General features: G+C 39.4%; 1 protein-coding gene and 1 long non-coding RNA gene across 2 annotated transcripts in view; one reads left to right on the top strand and one right to left on the bottom strand.

Annotated features, from left to right (window-relative positions):
- The window catches only part of LOC146895339 (uncharacterized), a 50,814-nt gene extending 45,657 nt beyond the window's left edge, over nucleotides 1-5,157 (top strand). The window contains exons 3-5 of the long non-coding RNA XR_015737414.1: nucleotides 644-832; nucleotides 2,470-2,523; nucleotides 3,170-5,157. This is a non-coding gene — a long non-coding RNA (uncharacterized LOC146895339). The remainder of the gene's footprint in view (nucleotides 1-643; nucleotides 833-2,469; nucleotides 2,524-3,169) is intronic.
- The window catches only part of Slc15a5 (solute carrier family 15 member 5), a 108,594-nt gene that overhangs the window by 12,649 nt on the left and 78,753 nt on the right, over nucleotides 1-17,192 (bottom strand). The window lies entirely within an intron of this gene.

The raw sequence follows: 17,192 nt of genomic DNA, 5'->3' as shown, positions 1-17,192 counted from the left end.
AGCCCCAAATAATTAAAACAATCTGTTCAATAAAAGAACTTCTAGAGGTAGTACAATTCTTTATTTCAAGTTGTACTCAGAACTAAATTAACAAAAACTGCATGGTATTGGCATAAAAACAGACATGTTGATCAATGGAATTGAAGATCCAGACATAAATCCACACACTTACGGACACCTGATTTTTGATTTAAAAAAGCCAGAAATACACAATGAAAAAAGAAATAATCTTCCAAAAAATGGTGCTGGTCTAACTGGATGTCGACATGTAAAAGAATGCAAACAGACTATCACTCATATTCCTAAATATTGTTTATAAATGTTCTTTTACATTTAAAGGGGGATATGACATAGATATGAATAATTTGCATTGGTATGGATTTTAAGGTCAATTTTATTATATGTATATGCATTTCTGATCTTGATTAAGATATTATGATTATAAAGTTCACTTAAAAATGTAATGTATAAAAAATGTAATGTATAATTAGGAAATATAGGCTGTTAATGGATAATCATCGATAATAGTCAAGCTTGTAGTAATGTTAGTCTGATTTTCTAAAAATGCATAGATATATTTCAGATAGACATACATATCTTTCAAAGACTACAGCACATGGCATTTAATGTTTTAATAACTTAGGACTTTTCATGACAATGAGACACGTCTGCTCCTGGCAGTACCAATCTACTTCAAGAGGAAGATGGGCATCAAAGAGGCTCCTTATGGAGTTTGGTAGCCATTTTGGGCAAGAAACTGCTCTTGCCTGGACTGTTGTATAAACTGGACACAGAGAACCCGCAGAGAGAGGACTGCTAAACTTGCCTAAAGGTGAGATGATCTTTCGGGGTTCCTGATTCATAAAAGAGTCTGCGAGACATTCTACAGGACACAGCAGATAGTGACTAAACTGCCTTTAAAATTTCCTACTTCATGGAAATGTCTCTGGGCCTGAAGGCCAAAGATGGGTGCCCCAACAATATAGAGAAACTTTGGGTGACTGTCCAGGCAGCGAGATGTCTCTGTCATTTCTAGAGTTTTGGAAGTTGCTTACTTCTTGTTACTTAGGTAATATTATATCCTTCTGGAGTCTTTGATGGAGTTGAAAAATGGATAGTCATAGTTATAGTTTTCCATTATTATGATAAAAATATAGTTATAAATATTATGACTGTAATTCTTGCTTGATAACTGTTTTGTTATATGTAATTTTACTATGTTAAAATGAAAGCCTTTCTTTTTTGTTTAAACAGAAAAAGGGGAAATGATGGAGGAGGGTTATCTGTCTATTGTGTTATTTTCATTGGTCAATAAAGAGACTGCCTTGGCCCTTTGATAGGACAGAAAATTAGGTAGGCGGAGTAAACAGAACAGAATGCTGGGAAGAGGGCAATGGGGCAGACGCCATGGAGTCAGCCACCAGGTCAGACATGCTGAATCTTTCCCAGTGAGCCACACCTCGCGGTGCTATACAGATTATTAGAAATGGGTTAATCAAGATGTGAGAGTTAGCCAGTAACTAAATCTCTAGAGATAATGGGCCAGGCAGTATTTAAATGAATACAGCTTATGTGTTATTATTTCTGGGGCTAAGCTAGCCAGGCGGGAGCTGGGCAGGATGAAAAACAGGCCTGCCTGCAGCTCCTCACTACACAAGTCCAAGTGGATTAAAGACTTCAACATAAATCTAGTTACATTGAACCTGATAGAGGAGAAACTGGAATGCATCAATGCAGGAGGACAACTTCCTGAACTTAACACTAATAACACATGTACTAAAAACAATAATCAGTAAATGAGACCTCATGAAACTGAAAAGCTTCTGTAAGGCAAAGGACACTGTCAAAATGACAAAGCAGCAGTCTGCAGAATGGGAAAAGATTTTCATCCAACTCCATATTCAACAGAAGGGTAATATCCAAAATATATAAAGAACTCAAGAAACTAGATGAGAACAAGCCAAATAGCCCAATTAAAAAATTGGTACAGATCTAAGCAGAGAATTCTCAATAGAGGAATCTCAAATGGCTAAGAAACAAAGAAAGGATGTTCAACATCCTTAGCCACCAGGGAAATGCAAATTAACACCTGTCAGAATGGCTAAGATCAAAAACACAAGTGACAGCTCATGCTGGTGAGGATGTGGAGTAATGGGAGCACTCCTCTATTGCTGGTGGGGTGCAAACTAGTACATTCACTGTGGAAATCAATATGGTGGTTCCTCAGAAATTGGGAATTGATCCACCTTGAGACCCAGTTATACCACTCTTGGGCATATACTAAAAGGATGCTCCATCTTACCACAAGGACACTTGTTCAGTCATGTTCATTGCAGCTTTATTTATAATAGCCAGAAACTGGAGACAACCTAGGTACCCCTCAACTGAAGAATGGCTAAAGAAAATCGTACATTTGCATAATGGAGTATTACTCAGTTGTTAAAAATGATGATATCATAAAATTTGCAGGCAAGTGGAAGAAACTACCTAAGTCAGGCAGCCGAGTCCCAGAAAGAAAACATGGTAAGTACTCACTTATAAATGGACATTGTCTCTTAGGTAAAGGATAATCATATTAGAATTCACAGACCCATAAAGATTAAGTAAAAAGAAGGATTCAGTGAGGAATGCATGGATCTCCCTGGGAAGGGGAAATGAATAGATTTTGTGGGTAGACTGGGGGTGGGTGGGATGGAAATAAAAAGGGTCGGGTGAGCGATAGAAGGAACACAGAGAGAAAGTATTTTGAAAGATGTCTGGAACTGGGGGGCATTTAAAGAGTGATGTAGAAACCTAATGCAGTGGAAACTCTGGAATCTATGAGAGGGGCCCTAGCAAAGTCTCCTAGTAATAGGAGATATGGGGGTCCAAACTGGCCATCTTCTCTAACCAGTCAAGACTCCTAGCAGTAGTACTGGAACATCAACCCAGCCACAAAACCTTCTACCTACAATCTGTCCTGCCTGCAAATGTGTTGGGATAATGGTGGTACAGAACTTGTGGGAGTGGCCATTCCATGTCTGGTCTAACTTGAGGAGGGAGCCCATGCCTGACAGTGCCATGATGGTCAGGAACCAGAGGCAGAATAGCTAAAGACCCAGGATAGAACCAAACACAAGTTAAAAAAGTCAATGGAAAGACTCTTAATGATATTTTACTATATCCATAGATTGGTGCCTCATCAAAGGGAGTCATCTAGCAACTAATGGAAGCAGATGCAGAGAATCACAGCCAAACACAAGGAAGAAACAGAGAAACCCCACAGAAGAATGGAAAAAAGTACTATAGGAGCCAGAGGGATAAGGGACACCATAAGAACATGTCTCACGGAATCAGCTAAGCAGGGCTCATAAGGGATCACAGAAACTGAAGTGACAAACACTGACTCTGTATGGGTTTGAACTAGGTCCTCTGCATATATGTTAAGTTTGTATAGTTTGTTGGGACTCCCAAGAGTGGGATGAGGCTGTGTCTTCTGTCTGCACTTCAGGCATTTTTCCTTCTCCTGGGTTTCCTCATTCAGCCTTGATATGTGGGCTTGTGCCTAGTCTTATTGTAACTCATTTTGCTTTGTTTGATTGATACGCCTGGGAGGGCCATTCTTTTATTTATTAATTTTTTGAAGGGAAATGGATAGTATAGAAATGATAAGCTAAAAGGGTAGAATATTGAATCTACTTTAATCTAAAATCAATTATTAATATAAATATTTTGTATTGGTATGGATTTTGGTTTATTGATAGAAATCTAATGCTGATTTTGTATGTATGTTTCTTTTTGTTTAAGGTATAGGGCTAATGGAGCTCATTTAAAAATGTAATGTATAATTTAGAACCACAGATTAATAGTCATCTATAAAAGTCAGACTTTTAGTCATATTAGGTATATTTTTCATAGTCATAAACAGATATATTTAGATAAATAGATGTTTTTCAAACACTTCAAAGACAGACAGATTATAGAATTTAATATGCTTAACAAATTAAGACTTTTCAAGATAGTGAGACACATCCACCTCTGTAACACTGATCGACTTCAGAGAAGATGATAGACATTGGAGAAACTCTATACGAACTTTGATTTTTATAGCAAAAGCTAGCTATGTGGGCAAAGAAATTGTTCTTGTCTTAATTTCTGATACTTAATGTCCAAGCTAGGCCAGCAGGTCACAAAAAAGGTGGCTGCCAAGCTTTGCCAAAATAAGGTAAGATAGTCCTTCAAAACTCCCTATTTCACAAGAAAGCTTGTCAGATATGCTAGGCCTGCAGGCCAGAGTTGGGTACCTCAAAATTACAGAATCATTTTGGGTGACTCTCCAGGTAGCAAGATGTCTCTGTCATCCTTCTGGGGTATCTGATATAGTTAAAGACTAAATAATTATAATTATGGCTTTCTTTAGTTATGATAGAAAGCAAAATAAGTATAAAACTTTAGACTCACCAAGATAAGACAGATATTAAAGTATTATCTCTAATTTTGCCAGATAAATAGATTGGATATAGTAACTATAATTCTTACTTGATAACTGTTTCTGTTGTACATAATTTTACTATAAATTTATAGCTATAAACCTTCCTTTTTATTAGACAAAAGAGGGAAATTCTGTGGAAGAATCCTTCTGTATACTCTGTGAATATATGTAACTATGATTGGTTTAATTAAGAAGTTGACTGACCAATAGCTGAGCAGGATAAACTTAGACAGGAAAGACAAACTGAGAATGATGGGATAAGGAAGGGAGGAGTCGGAGAGAGTCACTGGTAGACACAGAGAGAACAAGATGATGATGCTGTACTGAGAAAAGATACCAAGCCATGTGGCAAAGTATAGAGAAGAAACATGTGTTAATTTAAGTGTAAGAGTTAGTTAGTAAAAAGCCCAAGCTATTGGTCCATCATTTATAATTAATATAAGCCTCAGTGGGGTAATTTGGAAAGTAGCTTCTAGTTATTTGGTAACAAGCAGTAGGGCAGGAAAGCACTGTCCATAGAGAAGGAGTGGATTTGGGGGAGATGGGAGCTGGGGGTCTGGGAGGAGTTGAGGCATGAGAAACTGCCGTCGTGATGTAATGTATGAGAGAAGAATAAAAGGAAAAAGATAACTTCAAGAAACCAACCATATCTTCCTTCAGAAACCAGGGTTACCTCTTTTCTACTGCTAAGCCTGTACCCATGGGCCTAGCTGGTTCATGCTAGTTCTGAGCACAACCCCCCCCCACACACACACACACATGGTCTTGCAAGGAAAACTGTGTTCTCCTATCTCATGTTGTGAGTTCACGACACTGAAAAGCTGCTACCATTACCATAGGCATAGTGTCAAGTGCTTGCCTTTAGCCATGGTCTTCTATTTGGGAACAGTGGAATGTCTTTTCCTCATCAGTGAGATAAGTAGAATGTAACAGAATGAGATGCCATGTCACAGAACAAGGAAACGTTGAGACAGAATATGTTACTCTTTCACATAAATATTGGATTATTGGTACCCCTCCCTCTTTTCTTCCTTCCCTCTTTTCTTCCTTCCCTCTTTTCTTCCCTCCCCTTTTATTTCCTCCCTCCTTTCTTTCCTCTCTCCCTCTTTCCCCCTCCCTCCCTTCTTTTTCCTGTGCTGATTTGTTTCTGTCCACTTGATACAAATTAGTTTCCTAGAAAGAGAGGAGGTTAACCTGGGATTTGTCTCCTGTGGACTTGCTTGGCTGTGAGACATTTTCTTCATCACCAAATGATGTAAGAGATCCCAGGTCACTGGTGGTAGTGTTGTCTCTGGGCTGCTTAATATGCACTATATAAAAAAAGTAGCTAGACAAACCATAGCAAATGAGTCCCATCATTCTTCCATGGTCTTTACCTGACTCCAAGCTCCTGCACTGGCTTCCCTCATTGTTGGAGTGTGACCTGAAAGTGGAAATGAACTCTCTCCTCCCCCAAGCAGTTTTTGGTCACTGTTTTATCACAGAAACAAGGAAGCAAATCAAGAGCCTTCCTTTTCTTCCTTCCCTCCTCTTCCTTCTCATTCTTGGAAAGATAAGGAACCCTGGTGGATATTCCACAATACTATTCAGTACTAAGCTGTCTGCTTCTGAGCTACACTGGACCATAGAACAAGAAGCAATGAGACACAGCTCATGAAGGGTACACGACATCCAGGAAGTGCCTGAAGTATGCATTCTTTGTGGCACAGATCAACACATATGTTTCAAACTGTAGACTACAGTCAACCCTTCTGATGAGGATGGAAGTAGGAAGGTCAAGATTGGTGCACATGAGGATCTCCCTTCAGCGCAGCAGTCAGGCTTCTTTCCGTTTTTAACAGTAGCTGGGGTTTTAATGGAGGTGCTTTAACTGTAGACTCTAGCACAACTGTTCTTCCATGCTCTCCACTGGCAACCATCTGTCTCTGGGAATCTCTGCTTTTGAAGATGAGGAAATAGAACAAAGGAGGCTCAATATGGAAAAGAAACATGACTATAATATGTATTATGACTGTTGTTTACAGGAGACAGGACGTAAAGGCTTAAAATGAAATAATACGGTGAATAAAGAGGAAGTCTTTAGATGGAAGTAAAAAGAGAAACACTGATCAGAGGCAAACATGAATTCAAAGTGGAAGTAATCAAAAAGGACTTGGGGGGACTTTTTGCACTGATAAAAAGCACAATGTGGACCAAAAGACGATTCAGTGGGTAAAGTGCTTAGTATGTAAGCACCTGAATTACAGTCCCCACTGCCCGTGTAAAGCTGGGTGTAGTCACAGACATCACAACTTCTTAATCTGCAGTGAGAGGAGAGGAGCAGACAGAGGAAGCCTCAGAAGCTGTGGTCACATTGTCTTGTGCATACAGTGGAGAACAGGAGGCTCTCTGCCTTGACAATTTTTAACAAATATTTTAATGCATTTGGCTCAAACAATAAACCATTTGTAGCGTTTTAACAAAAACAATTGCAAAGCAGACCTAGAAAGTTAAGTTACTGTTCTCAAATAGCCAACAAGTTTAGTCAATTAAACCTAAAGCCACAGAACACTGAAGACAGTTCAGAACATTGCAACTAAAATGAAGGAGTATGGATGTGAACTTCAGAGTGGCACTTAAAAAGGCATATACGTTTGTTGTAGACTATTATTTTAAGCTGTGTTGCTTTTGTTAATGTTGCATTTGTTTAACTCTGTAAAACTGTGTTACTGTGTCTGACTAAAACACCTGATGGTCTAATGAAGAGTTGAACGACCAATAGCAAGGTAGGAGAGGGATAAGTGGGATTGGCAGGCAGAGGGGATAAATATGAGGAGAAATCTGAGAGAAAAGGGATTTGGGAATGAGAAAGGAAGGAGGAGGACTTTAGGGACCAACCAGCGAATCACCGACCTATACACTCAGACACAGAGTAAGAAGGAAAGAAAGGTACACAGGAATAGAGAAAGATAAAAGTTCCCAAAAGATAGATAGGAGAATTTAAATTAGGAAAGGCTGGCAAGAAACAAGGAATACTAAGGCCAGACATTCATAATGAAGAATAAGCCCCCATGTGAGTTTTATTTGGGAGCTGGGTGGCAGGCCCCTCTAAAGGACAAAGAGTCAAAAGAGTAAGAGCAAAGAAATCAACAACACATTTTCATTTTTAATGTAAAAATTAAAATAAATGAACTAACCATGCAAGATTAAAATAGAAGAATGAGTAGAGGAATGCAAAGAAACTCGAAGGAATTAGATGAAGATGAGAGCAAGAAATCAACGTAGCAGAATATGTTGAGTTTAATAATTCTAAAAGCTAGTAACACATGAGGGATATCAAAGCAAGACAGAAAGTACCAGTATCCTGTCAGGACCTGAGACAGGGATGTAGAGAGCACAGGGACATTAGTGGTACCTAAGTATGTTCTGCTGATGTCAGAACTCTTGTAGAGATGGGATAGTGACTATAAAAAAATCTTTATGCCAAAATTGAAACTAGGAAAATGCAAATTTGTCAATGGCCAACAGCATTGAAACAAGACTTTGAAGAACAATATTCAGGAGAGATGCCAGAAATCCTATCAATATTTTGTGGGATATTCCCTTACACTGTGTGAGTATTTGTCACTGTGTTTGGCTTAAAAAGGAAGCTTACTTGCCAGTACCTAGATAAGGCTAGGGAGAGCCAAACAGAGAATGATGGGAAGAAGAAGAAAGGTGGAGTCAGGGGAGTAGAGAGCAGACAGAGAGAAACAAGATGGGCATATTGTACTGAGAAAGGGTACCAAGCCACATGGCAAAGCATAGACAAGAAATATGAGATAATTTAAATGCAAGAGTTAGCTAGTAACAAGCCTTTTTTATAATTAATATTAAGCCTCTGTGTGGTTACTTGGGAGTGGCTAGCAGAACAAAAAATTCCACTTACAAAATTTCAATGATGTTTTCTAAAATTAGTATGGAATGAAAGAAAACCTTCAGTAGTTAATGCAATCTTAAATACAAAGAACAAAGCTGGATAAATTACTATACCTGATTTTAAACTATGTTACAAAGCTATAGTAAGCAAAGCAGAATGGTACTGTCATACAAGTAGATATGATATAAGACTAGAGGAACAAGTAGAGAGGCAGAAATAAATTTATACATTTATAAATAACTAATTTTCAATAAAGGTATTAAGAATACATAACAGGAAAGAGATAGTTTTATCAATACATGTGGAGAAATGGAACACCACTGAAGAATGAAGTTAGACTTAAATGACGCTGTAAACAAAATCAGATAAAAGAAGTCAAGGACTTAAGCAGTAGTTCTTAAGTTATAAATTAAATAGATGAGATAATAATAGAGAAATCCATAAACATTTAAAAAACATCAAAATAACCAAAAATATTGACCAAAATGAAAATTAAAAGCAAAATTGGATATTACATCTCATCTGTGAGAACAGCTGCATGGAAAAGAAGGAAGATCACACTTGTTGGTGATCATCTGAGGAAGGGGACTTGTACACTGTTGGTGGGAATGTGTCCTAGTGTGCTCTTAAGCGACCTACAGACAGGCTCACCTGGGTAACATTTGTAAGCTTGAAAGACTGGAGTCAGTCTAAGCCTTCTCTGTAAGAAAGAAAATGTGTGTATGCACACCACACATGATAGAATATCCTATCCACCTAGTTGTTAAATGTGGGTTTTAAATTTTTCTTTCACTTTTGCAATTGTGATGGCAAATGAAGCAGATTCACAGTATTATTTATGGGAGTGTGAAACATGGACTGGACATGTGCCTGTTGATTGGGCAATGAGAAGATTCCCTATAATCCTATTTCCTGACTATCTACACAAATATAAACCTTAATAATTACTCATGTGCACAAATAGAAAACTCTTGGATGAAAATGTATGAAAATAATTTGTCTATCAACTTTATTTTTAAAATATTTTTCTTTTATATGTATGTTTGTGTGTGCGTGTATATGTGTGTGTGTGTGTGTGTGTGTGTGTGTGTGTGTGTGTACAGTACGTACAGAGACTAGAGGGGGCAGCAGATCCCTTGGAGCTGGAGCCATAGGCAGTTGCCACATAGGTGCTGGGAACTAAACTCAGGTCCTCTGGAAGAGTAGCAAGTGCTCTTAACTGCTGAGCCCTCCCTCCAGCCCTGATGCTCATCATCTTTTCAAACTCAACCCCCACCTCTTTTATAATTGGATTTATTTACACATATACTTCTTTTACAGCAAGAGACTGGAAAAATCTTGTGACTAATTATGAAATTATCCAGTGCTGAGTTTTTACCACCTGCATGTCTCCATTAGCTTGTCATTGGCAGCCTTGAATCTGCACATTATAAGGCATATGTTAATTATAAAACTGTCCAGAGATATTGTTCTAGAACCCCAGTACGCCCAATAAGGAGAAGGAGATGGTTGCAAGGTCTATAGTCACTGGTTCCAGCAGGGTATTACTCCATAGAGACTTATTAGACACCTCAGACATGCATGGTATAATTCTAGGTGCTATCTCCCACTCCTTTCAATTCTAAACCTAACTCTGTTCTTTCTGGGGGATGATATTGTGATCCCCTTTTATTAGCTACTTCATTTGGAAGGCTAAGGAATGAAAAACTGTTGATATATACATTTTGGAATGCCTTTGAAAGGCAGCTGGGTCCTGAGTTACTATTTCTCTTAGACTTCATTATTACTTTTTAAAAAGTTATTTGGTGGGACTGGTAACCTAGCAGCAGGTGTCTTAGACTGTTGAGAGAAGTTTAAATGGATTGTATATTTTAGGTGTGTGTGTGTGTGATTTTAAGAAATGTGCAATTAAAGAGATGTACTAGCCATTCTCCAGGGTGGATCATCTTCTCCACCCTGGGAAATAAACCCAGGGCAGAGAGGAGAGCTTTGGAACCGGAAATCCCCCACGGCTATATGATCTTGGTAACTCATATGTTTTCTGAGCTCATTTCCTTCTTATATATGTTGGGGCTACAGATATCTGCCTCCAAAGGCCTGTGAAGATTTAGTGAAATAATATCTTCGTGGAATGCGTACTGCAAGGCCTGCATATAACTGACACTTAATAAATGCTAATTTCTTTCCTTTCTCCTTTCAGTAACCTGATTTAAATGCTTCATTTGAGATTCATAGCTTGCCTACCTGAGTTAATTTTTAAAACACATTAATTTTCATGATACCTGAAGGAAATAATACCTAACAACTGTATTCTAACGTTGACTTTTCTATCATTTTTTCATAGTTATCTAATAAAAAACTCAAGTTATTATTTCCTTTAATTTACTGACAAGGAAACAGAGGCACAGAAGGGCTGAGCTGTTTGCCTAAAGTCAAATAAAGGAGACAGAAGAAATATTTGTTGAGCGAGCAGATGAACTGAAGTCGGGCTCAGATCCACACACGGCTCCAACCCGGCTCTCCGCATCTCCTGCATCTCCACTTCAATTTGCATTTCCAGTTCTTGGGAATTGTGGATAAAAATGAACTCGAGCTGCTGTTTCCAGGAAGGGACACCGTGTCTTTCAGAACCGTTAGAGAAATCACCAGGCATTGTGCACCTGAACAGGCAGGGAGAAGGGCCTAGATGGTATTTGACAGAACAGGCTTTCTTGTAAGGGTGAGCTCATTCTTTTGAAGAGCATCGGGAGGGAAAACCCATCAAGATAGTGTGTTCTCTTGATGATTTCAGTGAATTATCATGGAAATGAGCTCCAAAAGAGAGGCCATGCTTTGTGATAATAGCCCGATAATGCCATTAGCTATGAACTGTAATTGTAATAGCATTAGTCAAATGAGTATATCTGATATTAATTTGAGTGTCAAATATTTCTGTAAGGTTCTTCTTGTTAATTAAGCATCAGCCTGGGCATTATTAATTCACCATCTATCCAGTCCTTGCACACAGTAGGCACCCGCTATGTATTTGTGGACAGAATTAATAAATCAGTCCTTAAGTGGAGTTACTAAAAATAACAAAATGCTAAGTTTCAGTACTTTCATGGGTAGAACAAGAGTTTCTAAAGATTTATTTATGTTTTAAATTACGGGTCTATGTGAGGGCATGTGCACATGTGTGCACACCATCAGACACCCTAAGACTGGAGTTACAGCCAAATGTGAGCACCCTGACCTCACAGTTGGAACTGAACCGTGGTCCTCTGTGAGAACAGCACCTTCTCTTAACCACTGAGCCATCTCCCCACTCCTGAAGTGGAGTTTATTTTGTCTAGTAGCTTCTTGTTTGTAAAGTCTTTTTTTTTATTTGCAACTCAATTTACCTGAGAGCATAATTTACCAATTTTAAAATTTAAAAGAGACACTTTTTCTTCTTCTGCATATATAGAAGAAAAAATATTTTCCTCCACGTTAATTGTAGTACGGAGTTTTTGCCTTTTCAGCCTGTGTATGCCGTAGGCGACTTGCTGCGTGCTTCATAAAGAAAATGGGGTGTTGCTCAGGAGGAGGCTGCACGCCTGCTTGCATGCATGTTTGGCTTCTTCATTCTCTCCTGAGGCTTCGTTCCAGAAGTTCAGCTCTCCATCCTGGCCCCTGACTGAGCCTCCATTCCCTCTTCCTCAGCACTTGGGCTCCAAGTTCCTTCCTTTCTCGGGCAACAGTTTCCTTCTCTGCCGATAGAGGGCGTGCTCACACTCACACATAGACTGAAAGCAGCTCGAGTCTATGCCTGAGATTCCCTAGCTGAGTTTTGGGGCACTGAATCTTGTACTATAGGGTACGTACATCTCCAGTACTGCATAGGTCACCCTTTGCATGTTTTCGTCTCCACTGCATAGGTCACCCTTTGCATGTTTTCGTCTCCACAGTGCACAGGACATACTAAAACACTGAACAATTTATTTACTTTGTATCTGGAATTAAGATTTAACTGCATACACAGTATTTTGATTTGCTAAATCTGACAACCTCAGCCACATCGCCTTCCAGATGTCACTTTCCTCTTAAATCTTCTCAGTCCTGAATTCTTCAAGAGAGCTCCGTCATTTCCTCGCTTACCTAGACGCTCTTCAGTCACACTGATCAAGTTCCCACTCCCGTCTCACCATGGAGATGGCTCCTATGGATGCTATGAGCTACTTTTTCATCCCGTTTGCTTCCACAGTAGCATTTGACACCATGATACACTTAAAATAGCCTCTTATGTTTAGTGGAAAAGTGCACATATATACACACACGTACACATTCACTACATACATATCAATATAATTCATACATGTACACATACTTAGGTGTGTGTGGGTCTATATCTACACCACATATATAATAAACATCACACATACATATACACACACATACACACACAGACACACAAATCTGCTCCCCCAAACACCTGGTGGAGGCAATCTTTCCTCAGTTTTCTTCGGTAGACTTTCTTATTTCATCATCTTCTTGAATACTTCAGAGCTAAACTTTAAGCCCTGGGATTTTTTTTTCTCTTCTTATTTCTAAAGTTCACACTTGGTAATTTCATTCAGTTGTATGGCTTCCAATGTTATTTTTGTGCCAAATATCTTTGTGCTTCTCTACCTAGCCAAAGTCTTTCCTTTTTAAGCTTTGGGCGTTTCTATCCAGATGACTTCCCAGTATGCCAAACCCAGTGTGTTAAGTGTTGCAACCTACTCTTCTTCCAAGTCTTTTCCCTTTAGTAAACAGAGTTTTCTCCTGCCCAGCGCATTCCTAGGCAGTCCGTGTTTCTGTGATTCTGCCTCCTCCCTCTTACACCTATTGATTTCCAAAACCATCCCAAGGCAGTGTTGATTCTGCCTCTGAGACAGAGCTTTGTCGCCCACGTCTCCTCCCCGCCTATTCCTCTGTTTCATTCATACCTCATTTTCCTGTATTATTTTGCGGCCTCCTCCTTCTTCTGAATGTGTCTTTTTTCCTCTCTTCCAAACCATACTATATCCACTGAAACTCAATGCCTAAATGATTTACTACATTGAAGCTATAAAAAATCCTCTGTAAGCCAAAGGTCTCATATGATTTTACCCTTGTGCAAGTTCGCCATGTAATGCCAGTCTCTCTGATGCTGTGTTTTTTCAGACTGCCAGCATTCTGTGGGCTCCTTCAATGTAACCAATGATTCTCTACTGCCAGCCCTTGTCATAGGAACTCTACCAGGTATAGGCCAGGTCTAGGCTCACCCTGGAGAAAACCACATACTTTTCTAGTCTGGGCTTCAGTACCATTTCCAGATACTCTCTGAATGAAGATGTCTGTGTCTCTGGCTCTACCTTGCTCTGTGCGTTTGCAGTGGTGAAGAGGTATCATTCATGATATAAATCCACGAAGCCAAGAAGAACCCCGGGCACTCTGTCTCAGAACTGGATCTGAGACAGAGGTAGACTGTGAGAACTAAGCTTTGCATCATGGATGCTTTCGTCCCTAAAATATTTTTGAAATACTACAGAAAACCACATAAACATACACTTCACTAACCTGGAAGACATTGGAAACTCATTCAAATTACAGCAACCTTAATCACACACACACACAGTGTATATAATTGCTTATATATAATATGTATTATTGCTTATATACACTATGTGTGTATTATCTTACAAGTCATGTTATTTTTTCCTATAGTTCTCATAAAAGTCCTCGAAGTAAAGTTATTAAAAGGTCATTATAGAAGAATAGCTCAAGCTCAGAAAACAAAGGAAAACAAAAGTAAAGGCTCTGGATGGTTCTGTGAGTAAGAAGTAGTTGTGCAAGTGTGAGGACCTAAGTTCAAATGTCAAATGCCAAGGACACGTACAGAGTCTAGGCACTGCTGTGCTTGCTAGGCACTCAGTGCACCTATGGGACAATGGGACCTGGAGACAGAACTGCAGAAAATTATCATGGCAAACACAGCATTAAACAACAAAGAGATCCTGCCTCACACAGGGTAGCAGACGAGGACTGACACCTGAGGTGTTTCTCTCTCTCTCTCTCTCTCTCTCGCTCTCTCTCTCTCTCACACACACACACATGCACACACACCATGCCACATTTTTTAAAAAAGATATTATACACCCTTTCCCACATTTTGTGAGTCAATAGCAGTAGTTAATGACTACTTATAGCCTAATTGATAATTTGGGCTCTTCCTTGTTAAGAACTTAAATATTCCTGGGTAGCAAGACAGGTTTTCCGGGGCAAAGGTTGAGGATATATAAAAAACCATTTTATCTTAAAACACATTCGTAATTAAAAGCCCAGTCATAGACATTAATGGGAAGAAACACATTTCTTAGAAGAAAGACACAGGCCTACGAAATTCAGCTGAGTACTTTTCCTCACATAGAGCATCTTCTCTTCTCTCCAGCTCCCAGTAACTGCAGATCCCTGTTCCGAGAGCAGCTCTGTGATTCATGCTGACACGGCTGTCAGTGCCCTCAATTCCTGTAGATATTTAAATGAGAATTTAAAAAGATCTCATTTTTAATTTAAAATGGTCTTGATTTGAATTAAACAGCCAAGTTCTTTGTACTTTTCCTTGAAGCTGGAGCAGGTGAGACGGAGGGGACGGGGGATGCGAAGCCTGACCTCTTCATTCTGCTCCGTTGCCCCCCTTTCTTCCAGGCGCTGTTCCTCACCTCTAAGTCTGTAACTGAGATGTCATTTCTTCCCGAATTTTTAGTTTGTTATTTTTGTCAGAAGGTGAGTTTGGAGTCAGGAGAGGGAAGAAATTGATCTTGCTCCTAATGGGATAGAGGCGGCGCAGGCGGTGTGACTGGCTTCTAGGCTGCCTTCTATCAGCATTGCTACTTTTAGAGAAACCGTTCCTGAAGTGATTAGTGTGGGAGGACGGGTTTAGTCTCCTGTCTTCTCCTTTAAAACACTCCGACTGAGCGATCCCAGAAGGATCAGATTTCTCACTTGTACTGAAAATGTCACTCTAACAGTTATCTCGCTGCACAGTTGAGTTTTTGAGAAATCCTTTGAATTTCTGCATTCACACCACTTCTCCATCACTGTGCTAAAAATGACTAATGTAGCTCGGAGCCCGAGAGACTGTGATATCTGATCGCCAGCCCCACCCCCAACACACACACACACACACACACACACACACACACACACACACGACTGACATGGATTCTTAAAGACTGAAAATGCCGTAAATGCTGCGTGGAACCCTGAGGGGGCATTAGGTGCCTGAAACCTATCTTAAAGTTGGTTTTATTCTGGTCAATCCTGTTCCGCAGTCATCTGGTCCAACATGACCGACTCAGCTTACCTGGTTTTTAGGAGAATACACTGCTCCAATGTGTGAGAGTTTTATATTTAAAACTAAACCCTGACACTGGACTTTCGAAAGTCTTTATTTAATTTTATCCTCTAATCATCTCTGGGGAAAACGAAAAGCATTTCCTCTTTTTTAATTAAGAGAAAACAGTCTTAGAGGGATAATGACTTACCCAAAGTGATATTTGTAGTAGAAGGCCCATTCTCTTTGGGGGACACTAATTAGTCACTGTAAGCCAGCATAGGATCGCAGGAGCAGATCATCTAAACAAAACTCATTTCCTTTCTTGAATTATATTCGAATGGGTAAGGGGGTTGTCACAAACACAGAAGGAACCCATTCCCAGTAAAGCATAATAAAACCTCCTGTGATGTCGTTTAGGGAGGGAAGAGGAGGTGGCTGGGTGGAATGAGAGTAATTAGGTGAACTGGGAACTGATTAGAGCCACAAGGGGAGGATTAAGTTGGTTGTCATTAACTTGCCGTGAGGTCTGTGGGAATTTCACATAGGGCTCTATTTTCAGGTCTGTCCAATTCAACAACTGTGTCAATTACCTGGGAGAAGTCGAGGGGCTTGCTTACTAAACCTGCAGACAACACAAGAGAGATCAGCAATTCACTGGGTGACAGAATCAAGTTCCAAAAATGTCTATTTTTCAGCATGATGGGTTGACACTTATTAAGGGGAAGGATAACATCCTATATTTAATTAGGGAGAAAAACACCGATGAGTGCCGCTTAATGGAGAGTAACTGCCAAACCAAGGATAAGGAGTTTGAGGTTTTAATTGACCACCAGCATCGTATAGCTGCTGAACAACTCAACAGAACCTCCAAGTGTGGGGGGTGGAGAGGAGAGAAAGACAGACAGAGGAGACCGATAAGCATCCTGGATGTGCCTATTTTGGTATTGTGCTTGAATTCGGAAACCATGTTTTGAAGATATTGACAAATGGTTCTGTAATGGTCGCAGAATGACAGGGAAAGAGCAGGAACTATGTAAACAAAAAGAAAAAGACGTGGCTTTTCTATAAAATAGAAGGGGGTTGTGACGGCAATTTTTGCTGAACAGTAGCTGCGGTTATTAGTTACTTAATTCTCAGAACAATACAATGTAGTATTTATGATGATGATGATGAACATGGACACAGAACATGAAGGGAGACTTTCCTGATTCATACTTACTTAGGTGGTCTGACCTGAAAACTTATAACACATCATTCCTTTGAATATTTATCAACACATATGGTAAGAAGTCAGGTTTGTTCTATGGAATACACATATCAGTGGAAGGAGATTGGAGTTTCATTGTCAAGCAGAGATATTTTCTGTATGCTAAGGGGTGACTGAGCTTCTATTTTTGGTACAAGGTTAGACTCAATGTGACATGAGGCATTATTCAACTGAAAGATTCTAATTTCTTGAGATATGATTTGATGTAACTCAATTTTATTATGCACAGAAAATAAGA

This window comes from Myodes glareolus, chromosome 3 (genome assembly GCF_982192425.1).
Source record: "Myodes glareolus chromosome 3, mMyoGla1.1, whole genome shotgun sequence".
NCBI lineage: Eukaryota > Metazoa > Chordata > Mammalia > Rodentia > Cricetidae > Myodes > Myodes glareolus.
The sequence above is the reverse complement of the archived record's forward strand: the minus strand, read 5'-3'. Positions and strand labels throughout refer to the sequence as shown.